The following is an 11,739-nucleotide window of genomic DNA, read 5'->3' as shown; positions in this document are numbered from 1 at the left end:
GTCATCCACATGGGGGGACCGAGGGGGCGATTGAGTTTGCACTGTTGCCAATACTTTGTTTCCATTATTTGTGCTCTTTGAATCAAAGGCATATAAATTTATCACTTGTAGCTATAATTTTCAAATAGTACAAACCACAATAGTTTCTTATAATTCTATGGTTCCCTTTGTAATTTTATAAAATTGAAGTTTAAAAATTAATTGCATAAATTTGTACATCTTTTTCAAGATTGATATTTATCTTTTCCTTGACTCATAGTCCAAGAATAATTTTTCAAAACACATACTGACCAATTGGAGATTGAGCCAAAAACTTGAAAGAACGATTGTGCCAAAAGAGCTAAACAAAATGATTGTGCATGATAATCATCTTTTTACATTCTTTTTGGCCCAATTGCTCTTACATTTTATGATTTTTGGTGAGAATAAAATTCCAAACTAATTAGGTAGGTGATTCAAAATTAAATCATAATTGGTTGAGGCATGTTTAAATACTTTATTTCACATTTTATTGGATTTTTCTTGAACGTTTATTGAATGTTGGGAAACTACAGCTCAGATATTACATTTGTTTGTCTATTGGCATTAATAAAAGAAACATATTATCACATTCAACAATAAATTACACTTATTTATTTATTTGTATTTATTCACCCATTTGCTAACAATAGTAAAATAATCTCTAATAATTTATTGTAGAAATGTGTGTGGCATGTGAGAAATACATTATTTTCTCTTCATGTGATAGAATTAAGCTAGCAATCATCCAATTCCACTTGGAACGAGTACCATTTAATTACATTGAGGTCAACAATTCTAAACTTTGACCATATTAAACAACTAGTTTTCCCCTCAAATCTCAATAGCCTCATGTTCTTTGAAATTACAATCTGTCATCAATAGCAATAAGTCCACTTCACACACTATGTAATTCTCTCTATATAATTGATTGTTTCCCTTTTATTTTGTAAGGAACGTTATAACTTTCTTCCTTCTCTTTTGCTATTCTTCCTCTAAATATAGTTAACATCTTTACAATTCCACTCTATCCTATTTTGAGGGTGATGATGGGAAGAGATTGTTAGGTAGCCTTGGACATAGTTAGGTAGTACTTAGCCATGTATGTGTGCATGTATGTATGTAACTATTCTCTACTAAATAGTCTTGTCCACATGGGGGTGGTGGTGTGGTAGTTGAGCTTGCACCTTTGACACTACTTCATTTCTATTATTTGCATTCTGTAAATAAAAGGTATATAACTTTACCATTTGTAACTATAATTTTCAAGTAGTACAAACCACAATAGTTTCTTATAATTCTATGGTTCTCTCTGTAATTTTATAAATTTGAAGTTTAAAAATTAATTGCATTTATGTACATCTTTTCCAAGATTGATATTTCTCTTTTTCCTGACTCACAGTCCAAGAATAATTTTTTAAAACAAATCTTGACCAGTTGGAGATTGAGCCAAAAACTTGTAAAAACAACTATACCAAAAGAGTTGAAAAAATTGATTGTGCAAGATACGCATATTTGTACGTTCTTTTTGGCATAGTTGTTCTTACATTTTATGATTTTTTTTGACAAAAAAATTCCAAACTAATTAGGTAGGTGATCCTAAATTAAATCACAATTGGTTGAAGCATGTTTAAATACCTCATTTCACATGTTATTTAATGTTTCTTGAATGTTGGGAAACTGCAGTGTAGATATTACATTTGTTCAGCAGTTGGCATTAATAAGAGAAACATATTATCACATTCAAAAGTAAATTACACTTATTTATTTATTTTTATTTATCCACCCATCTATTGACAACATTAAGATAATGTCTAATAATTTATTCTAAAAATGTGTGAAGCATTTGTGAGAGACATTATTTTCTCTTCATGTGATAGAATTAAGCCAACAAGAATCCAATTCCACTTGGAACGAGTACCATTTAGTTGCATCAAGGAAAAAAATTCTAAACTTTGACCATATTAAAAAATTAGTTTTCCCCTCAAATCTCAACAACCTCATGTTCTTCAAAATTACAATCTATCAACAATAGCATCAACTCCATTTCACACATTATGCAATTCTCTCTATATAATCGATTGTTTCCCTTTTATTTTCTAAGGTGCGTTATAAATTTCTTCTTTATCCTTTACTATTCTTCCTCTAAATAAAATGAACATCTTTACAATTCCACTCTATCCTATTTTGAGGGTGATGATGAGAAGAGACTGTATAGCCAATATATTTCAATTGATTTTGTATGCTTATCATGACTTATTGCTTACATAGTTGATATGGATTTTTATTGCTGCCTTTGTTTACATATTTATTATCACATAATAACTTCATTTTAGTTGACTCTAATATTTCCCCAACAACAAATATTTTTTGTACCCTATTGATATGTATACTTATATTTGTTTTTGTATTTGTCATTAGTTGTCTTGGAGACATAACAATTGTGACTTTGGTGTGTTGACTAGAGTATTGAATGCTCTCTCAAATTATCATTCACATGTTGACATGGATACTCTTTCATACATGGCTTCCTTAGATTCCTTTTAATATCAATTTTAAACTCCTTTTTAGCATATACCATTGTTGCTTCAATTTAGTTCATCATATATTTCCAACTTCATAGGTGCTAAGCTTTATGCCTAGTTGCATACATGTTCAAATTTATTATAATGCTTTAGTTAATGCCACTTTTATCTATTCATAGTGAAGACAACAACATCATACTATTTTTAATGGATGGTAAATATTTATTCTCTTGTTTGAAATAATTCTTGTGTGATTAATCCTTTGTTTGTCATTCCTTGTCTTTATAGTTGTCTTATGCTTAGTTTTTTTTATTTTTTTGCTTGGTAGGATATGTTTATTATATCTTGTGAATAACCAAGTACAACTTCTATTATATCTTTATTTCTTAAAGGATAGATAAGATATACGAAGGTGCAAATATTTCATCATTCTCTACTCTTTACTTAAAATCAACTTTTGAGTTAATGGAAACATGTTTTGTGTAATGGTTTGTGAAATTGACTACATTTATGTAGAGTTATCATTGTTCTATTTATATGACAACTTTTTCTCATCTCATTATTGTGGATTTCAATTCTTTTTAGATAAATAGTAGTAAGAGATTGACATGCACCCTATCATGTGAAGTGAATGAAGTTCTATAAAGTTTTAGACGAAGAGAATAAAGAGCCACGATATGTTGCACTGAATATTTTGTAATGAATTTGTGGCAAGTGAAACCAAATTGATCTCATGCTTAGTACATTTATATGATATCAGATTCTATTTTTGTGAAGTGATTATCAAGTCACATTTTCAAGTTGTTTTCACCTTGAGCTCCACAATGGTTTTGCAAAGAATGATTTCTCATTTTGTTTCAAAGATAATACATAATGATCAATACAAATAATACACATGATGAGAATGAGTTTAGCAAATTAAGACCAACAATGATGTCAAAATAATAAATTTAAATTATTAAAGAAACCTATTTTTATTGTCATGGCTCAAAATGCATTATCTAAGTAATAGGCATGAAATAGATTTAACAAAAAAAACACCAATAATGTTGTATACATGCTAGTACCAGAAGCATTTCTTGTAATCACAATTGATGTCAAATATTTTGAGACTTGGTAGTAGCTTCTCCTCCCTAAAGTTCTTAGTATTACCAATGGGTAAACAATTCAGTGTCTTGGTAATGAACTCGATTTCATCCCTGGTGGGGTCTCTAGCCATATGGCTTTCCTTCTTATCAAACACCAAACCCTTATCCATCTTTGTATCATTAATAGTCCTGCCCAATTTTTGTAAAAATTTGATGTCCCTCAAATCCATAATGTTAGGCTTCATAGGGTTGATGAAATTAAGGATGTTGCCAATAGAAAGCGAGGCCAATAAGGTAGAATATTGGTTGAAAAACTTATTGTTCAAAGAAGTGCTTAGTTACGGTCCATCAATTTAATAGGAATAGCCATGGTAGTTAAAACCTTGACAACCTTCTAAGAGGCCCTATGAAAGGCCTCTGACATAATGTTATGATGAACACCCTTAGATAGCTAATTCAAGCATTTTTAAAGAATTACACTGGTGATGACCACAACTATTTTTGTTCCATCACTAGAAACAATATTCAAAGATTTTGAAAGCTCTACAAGCATTTTAGTAGCTGACTGAGTTACCCTTAGGTATCATTGTTTGTGATGATCACATCACCTGAGGAGGTGTAGAGCATCTTGTCCATTTCCTTGGTAACTAGTGAGGTTTGAATTGTGTCTACAACAACCTTCATTGTAATGATTTTGGCATGCCAAATGACATCCCTACACTTGGTATCAACATGTTTTTCTATCTTGGTACTTGATGCTACCCATGGGTACTACACTCCAATCACCATTTTCAACTTCTTCCAAAATTTATTTGTGTTGTCTACTTCACCTCTCAAAACCCTAGCAATAAATCAATAGATCAAATAACCTCTAATGAAACTTTGAGTGTCAAATTGAATCCCTCTCACTTGAACAAGTTTGTTCTTATTTCTCGAATAATCCACAACACAAAATCAAAATAAAGACACATAATAGAACTAAACATGTGCCAATATGATGTAAAATACACTAAAGGTGTATTACAACCCAATAATTTATTTTTTTGAAAACTCTAGCTTTCATGAAAATTTTGATGTAATTTGTTGTCTATGGTATAACAAACTCATCAAATCATCTTTGGATGGCATTAATAGTTTAACGGGTTTTGTTTTCAATGGTATAATATATTTGTTGAATCATCTCTTGTTGGTATCAATAGTTCAACATTGTGAATTAGTTGTCTGGCACCAACATGTGACATAGATAGGGATGATTTTCAATGGATTTTCCTATCAATACATCATCAATTGTGGAATGCATCAAATGTTCAACACAATTCTAGCAATGTTGATGTTTAACTACCAAAATTTTTACTAGAACCGCATCACAAAATACATCCATATTTATTAGTTCCCAAATGGTTATTATATAGGATAGTGGAATCGACCATTCTTATTTTTCTATCCTAACTAGTGTTCCTTATCTAGATTGTAATCTTATATTGTATATATTTATACATTTAGTTATTATTGATGGAAATTCAATAGGCCAAGTAAGATGATGGTGAGTGGTGGAGATGTTAAACAAGATTTTTTAAACTTTTACTTCTTTAAACATAAACCATATTTGACATCTTCACTATAAACTTACTTATCTCAATTCAAGATTATATCAAATCAAACATTCATTACAATGTAATATCAAATATAACATCTAATAACATAAGTAAAAAATGTAAGCTATGAATCAATACATAACACAAATATTTAGTAATGCAAAAACCCTCCAAGGTGAAAGTAAAACTATGGTGGGGATGACACCCACTTGAAATCTTCACTACTGCAGCAATAAAGTGTGCCTATTAGGGCTACAAGGTTTCATCACTTCTAATGATCTATTCTATGAGGAGTATTCCCTATTAAGATCTTATAAGACTTATTTATTATACCTTGATTAAAGGATTTTGACTACATAATAAAGTGAGCACTATATTAGGAGATTTACATAGGCCTATTAGGACAACTCTATTAAGATACTTACCCTAAAACATGTACTAAAATGTATCAATACCTTGATCTTTCAGTCTACACTATGAAGGCTAATGATAGCTCACCACTTTCCAATATGATCACCTCTCTATGATATATCTTCAATATATTCTCTTTGTATTGCTTGGTCACCTTACTTTACCTTTAGCTTCACATCCAAACTTCTAACTCACAACAATAACAATTAGGTCTAAACCCTCCTTAAATCACTTCTTTGTGAAGCTTATAGATCATGATAATGATATAGATCCATCCTTTTTTACATTTAGTCCTTCTAAATTTTGATTGGTTGATAACCTCACATAGGGATTGATTATCCTTAATTAGACATGTAATTGTCTCCTTGATTAACTACTCAATTATAAACCAAATTTCCAGCTTGACAAAAATGGTTTACATTAGTGTTTATGCCATTACAAAAATTTATACAAAACTATTTTACTAGAGAGTAATAGTATATTGATGCTCAATGCATATTGATTTTTCATGTTATCATTTGGCCTTAACTATACTTCACTTTAACTATTTTTCTTGACTTTCACTAAACTACTCGACCTCTGTATCAGTTGTCTTATATGTTGTTTCTTAAATAGCTTGGAAATCATTGGAGTACTAAGCAACTCATCGATTACTTGATAGTAACTATTGCACACACAAAAAAGCTATATATATATCTTCTTTACATAGGATTACTTGACCTATATAGAATCACTTGGTCATAGTATTGACTAAATAAATCTACCTTGCAAATGACTATGTGTTTTTAACTAAAAATACTAGATTTACTTTAGTGTCAACAATCTCTATTAGAGTGGTATTTGTATTGCACCAAAAGACCACTCAACCAACACTACATAGAAGGCAATTAAGTTGTTGTCAAAAGTCTCAAGGGGATTGCTAAACAAATTTACAACAATCTCCCCCTCATTTTTACCTAAAGGTCTAAGGATTCAAAACTATACCCAATATTTGATACCACTAGTTAGAGTGGGGTTTCTATTGCACCAAAATACTAGTATCTCAATGCCTAATACAATCACTCAACTTACAGTACATAGGATGTGGTTAAGCCCTTATCATGAATCTTTAGGGGAGTGCTAAACAAATTTCCAACAATCTCCCCCTTTGGCATTAGTGAAAAAACACTTTTTCATGATAAAAAATTGACATTTAAAAACTTCAAAATTAGTACACTCCCTTAGAATGTAATCCATACATGTATCTTCATCTATACATGAATAATATTGTACATGCATTTTGAATATCTTTTGAATTTTTTTTTCAAAACTTTTTATTTCTCACATGATGAGGATCAGACTAACTCTATATTACTCCAAAAATATATACACAAAAAAATTTCAAATCAAAAAATTGATAAAATACATGATCAAAAAAATTCATATATAAATGCACTAATTACTTGATCATGCACATTCTTATTTTCAATTCACACTCATTCCCCCTTATTTTTGTCACTTATGACATCACACATATTTTCAATTAGAGTTCTAGAACAATTCCAAATGCTCTCATAAATAGATGTGTAATATGATAAAGATTGATATTGTGTTTTCCTAGTTTGCTTTCAAAGTATAGAGAACTTGTTTTTCTATCTCAATCTTGGTTGCTAGATTCACCATATTTTTTAGCAATGGATAAATGTCGATCCTTCACAAGATACAACAATGATCAATTAATTGTTGTATTTCTATAATTTTTCATCTATCTTATCCATTATGTCACTTATAGACTTATAGTAAGAGAGTATATCATTACACAACTTTGCAAACAATGTATTTTCATTAGTGCTTAATTGTTCTAGCTTAGTGACAAGAGTGAAAAGCTCAACTTTCTCTGTTGTTGTCTCAGTAGATTCTTTTTCCATCACTTTTTTTGTCATATTTCCTCTCTAATCTTTGCATAAACTTCTCTTGAATTTCAACATCACACTCATTAACTATCTCTACAATTTTGGATAATTATTCGATAATTGGAGCATTATCATCCAAATCACCAACAATAGCTATATCAAGAAAAATACCTTTGATATCATACAATACTTACCACTTTTGATGGTCTCTTCCCAACTTGGTTTTCTTGGCCTTTCTTTTAAATAATTTACTCAATATTATTATTTTCTCCTAACTCAAGATAGATTTATCCCAATCTGGAATAACAATATTTTCATCTAGAGTGATAAATTTACCTTTTATGGCTTGAGGTGACTGTTTCACCCTCTTCTTAAGTCTTTCTCCCTTGGAGTCTAGTGTGCTAAATATTGACACATTAAGTTATAGGCTTTGTGTTGAAATCTTTAGACTCAGCTTCTATGAGTTTTGAGTCACCTCAACTTTATTGTGTTCATCTCCTATCTTTGTCTTTTCCTTCTCTCTCTTATCCTTATCTACTTTTTGTACAAACACATCTTGTTTCTCCTTGACCTCAACAATCTAGAGTTCATTGGTTGAACTCCATTTTCCTTCCTCCTTACATCCCTCTATTTGAGGTCCTACAAAAATGGTTCTTTGACCTATAGTAGATTCATCTACTTTTCATTTCAAGTATCATCTTTCTTCTCATCTTATTTACTAATAACCTATGTAGTATCTTGCTGCTATGCAAGCACTTGAGTGGTTTATCATATATTGGTTAGCACAAACTATTTCACAGTATCAAAAACATGTACATTACCATGGTTGTCAACTAGACTTAATGTAACATGAGGACTTCATTCATGTGTATAGTAGAAATTGAGAAGTCAATTATTTCAAAATTAATGAAATTTTATTATTATTATTAAGGAACCTATTATACATTTTTATAAATTGATCAATTTCATTAATTCATTTTGGAATGAGTATAAAAGTCATACAATCAAAGAAATATTATACAAATATGCATATCAATTTTTTATTTTCTTTTTATGGTAACATGGTTAAAGTGAGAGGAAAGAGCCCACTGTTGGAAATATTCAAGATATAACAAGTTATTGAGAGGGGAGGGGTGAATCAGTAACTTTACAACTTTTAAGTTAATTCAGCATAAACTGAAAATCATTCATTTACCTAATCTGATGCATGCAAGAGATAAATAAATATTCATAACACATATGCACAGAGATTTTGGTGACCCAGAAACCTTCCAAAATAGAAAGTAAAACTGGGGTGGGGATGAAACCAACAAAACTTCTTTTCTGCAGTAGGAAGTTAGCTGGTTAAGGCATACAATGATCACTTCTGGTGATTTTCCCTATTAGGAGCAAACAAGGATTGCTAGATCCACCTTGTTAAAGGATTTAAAAAACACTTTACAAGTATGCACTCTGTTAGGAGATTTATACAAAGACTGTTAAGTCTACCTTGTTAGAGTATTTTTAGATGACTCACCTATTAGGATGAATCAATCAGATCTACATATACCTTGATTAGATCCTTTGCAATAATCACCTCTTGTGATTGATGAAATCTTTATTGCACCTTGTGAACCTTGCTAATATACTACTCTGCTGCTGAATTCACATCTATCTCTTGTACATATTCATACATCACACTTGTCCATTACAACAATTACAATTTTGTATTATACACATATATACCATTTCAGTAATTATAGATGCAAGGTCGACTAAACACAAGTAAACAAAATATAACTGAGTTGGCCAAATAGTAATATAAACTCAGGTTCTTCAGACAAACTTGATGACCTTCTGATACACGGCATCCACTATATTACACAACATCGTCATGCACTCGATAGAGGTAGGGGCTCAGTTCATACTAGTCGTACAACGTTGCCTGGAACTCCGTAACCATTGGTGACTCGATAGATATAGTGTCACTTGGTAAAAGCTAATTTCTTTGTTAACCGACTGAGCTCAGTTAATACTGAGTCCTTCTTCACTCGGTCAATACTGAGTCCATCTTTACTCGGTTAACACTAAGTACATCTTCACTCGGTTAACACTGCATCCGTCTTTACTCGGTTAACACTGCTTCTATCTTTACTTGGTTAATACTGAGTCCTTCTTCACTCAGTCAATACTAAGTCCATCTTTACTTGGTTAACACTAAGTACATCTTCACTTGGTTAACACTGTGTCCGTCTTTACTCGGTTAACACTACTTCTATCTTTACTCAGTTTGAACTATGCCTTCGATGCTCGGTTTAACTATGTCTTCGATGCTCGGTTTGAACTGTGTAATGAGTGTTGTCACTAATGGCAAATACCTTTATGCCAACAATCTCCCCCTTTGGTATTAGTGACAAAAAAAATTATGAATCAAAGTTTATGTGCAAAATAAAAATGACATATAGTTCAAAATTGATCTTTTTGCAAATCTTGCAACACATATCCTTTTATTTACATATATCTCCCCAATACAATATGTACAGTATTTATAAGTCAATACATATATCTTTTGCACAGTTAGCTCTTGAAGTCTATCTCCCCCCTTTTTGACAATAATGCCAAACAGTATATATTTACATGGAGATTCCAAAATGAGAGATAAATTCTGAATGTACCTTGAGAATAAGAGCCAAAGTCTGATCCCAAATTTCTTGCAAAATTTTGCTAGTGGCGAGTGCAATTTGAACTTCTGCAGAGAGTTCAATCATGTGATCTGCAATAGAGAAGTTGTTGTCATGGATCAATGTTTAAGAATGAGCAATATGCTTCTGCATTGTGTCCATGATAGGAAGGATCATATTCTGGATTTCAATCAAAGTAGACCTACTCCTTGCTTCCTCTCTCAGCAATTCTGCCTGTTTCTTTGACAAAAACCTTATTCTCAGATGATGGGATGAACTTGCATTGTGGTCAGATTGCAGCATTTGGGCACTGACCTTCATATCCGCATCAATTTTATTCAACTTTCTTCTTATTTCCTTAGTAAACTTGGTAACATCGTAGAGTTTTCCAAAAAGTGAAGTTACATTATTAAAAGAATGTTCAAAATTACTCAAAATTGTAGACAATTCTACCTGTTTTACTGCAATATGCTGAGCAATGTGCTTAAGCACCTTATTGTCAAATTTCTTTTCTGCCTTTTCAATCAATTTCTCTTGGCCGGAGCTGTCCTCATTAAATTTATATACAACCTCTTCTAACTGAATCAAAATGTGTTGAGTAGAATCTACTTCAACACCTATAACATCTGTTATGACATTCTTAGCATTCTCAATAATGCTATATTCCTGATCTCTCTCATGCCTTAGCTATTTTTGCCTAGATTTCTGATCTAATAGCTAACTGATCATTCTCATTTCATCAACTGATGCAGTATCTAGATCTATCTTAGGAATGACAATGTCCATATCCAGATCTATTTCTTCATCCACTGCCTTACTGGAAGACATGTATCTCTTTGGTTTTTTTGCAATGACTGCACCTTTGCCCTTTGAAATTGAAACAATAGTTGATGATGTTGGACTAGCTGACAAAACTAAAATAGGACCAACTAGAGGAAGACTAAGAGAAGTGCTAGTAGTATCAAAAATTGGTGTAGCTCCCAAAATTGTTGTACAGGATGGAGTGGGAAAACTAACAGTTGCCAAAATTAGAGCAGGAGAAGTCAAAATTGTAGTACCTGTAGGTACACTTACTGTACACTCTGTAGTAGAAGTTGATATACTTGAAGAACTTATTGCTGTCACTAAGGATAACTCGGTCAAAGAAGGTGGATGTAGCTCGGTTAATGAAGTGGTAGACACTTGCATAGATGGTACCCAGAGCTGAGAGGAGACAGGTGGAGACTGATCAATTGATGAGGCTATTGAGCTCACAATCTCACTAGTAGAAGCTATCTCCATAGTTGATGTACCTGTTTTAGGTGGAGAGTGAGGAAGAGATGCAATGACTTCGGCTACAATTATTAGTGGATCTTCTTCCTCCTTAGCTTGTTCTGCTTCTTTCTCCATTTCTCTTTCAGCTTCTTCCTCCTTAGCTTATTCTGCTTCTTCCTTCATTTCACTTCCAGCTTCTTTCTCAACTTCTAACATTAATGATTGTAGGTCTTCTGGAATGTCTTCAATGTCATCACCATCATCATCATCATTATTATCATCACTGCTGTCATTGT

The sequence above is a fragment of the Cupressus sempervirens genome, chromosome 11, assembly GCF_028749045.1.
Source record: "Cupressus sempervirens isolate cs-2001-9-10 chromosome 11, ASM2874904v1, whole genome shotgun sequence".
Classification (NCBI taxonomy): domain Eukaryota; kingdom Viridiplantae; phylum Streptophyta; class Pinopsida; order Cupressales; family Cupressaceae; genus Cupressus; species Cupressus sempervirens.
This window is presented reverse-complemented; position numbering follows the sequence as displayed.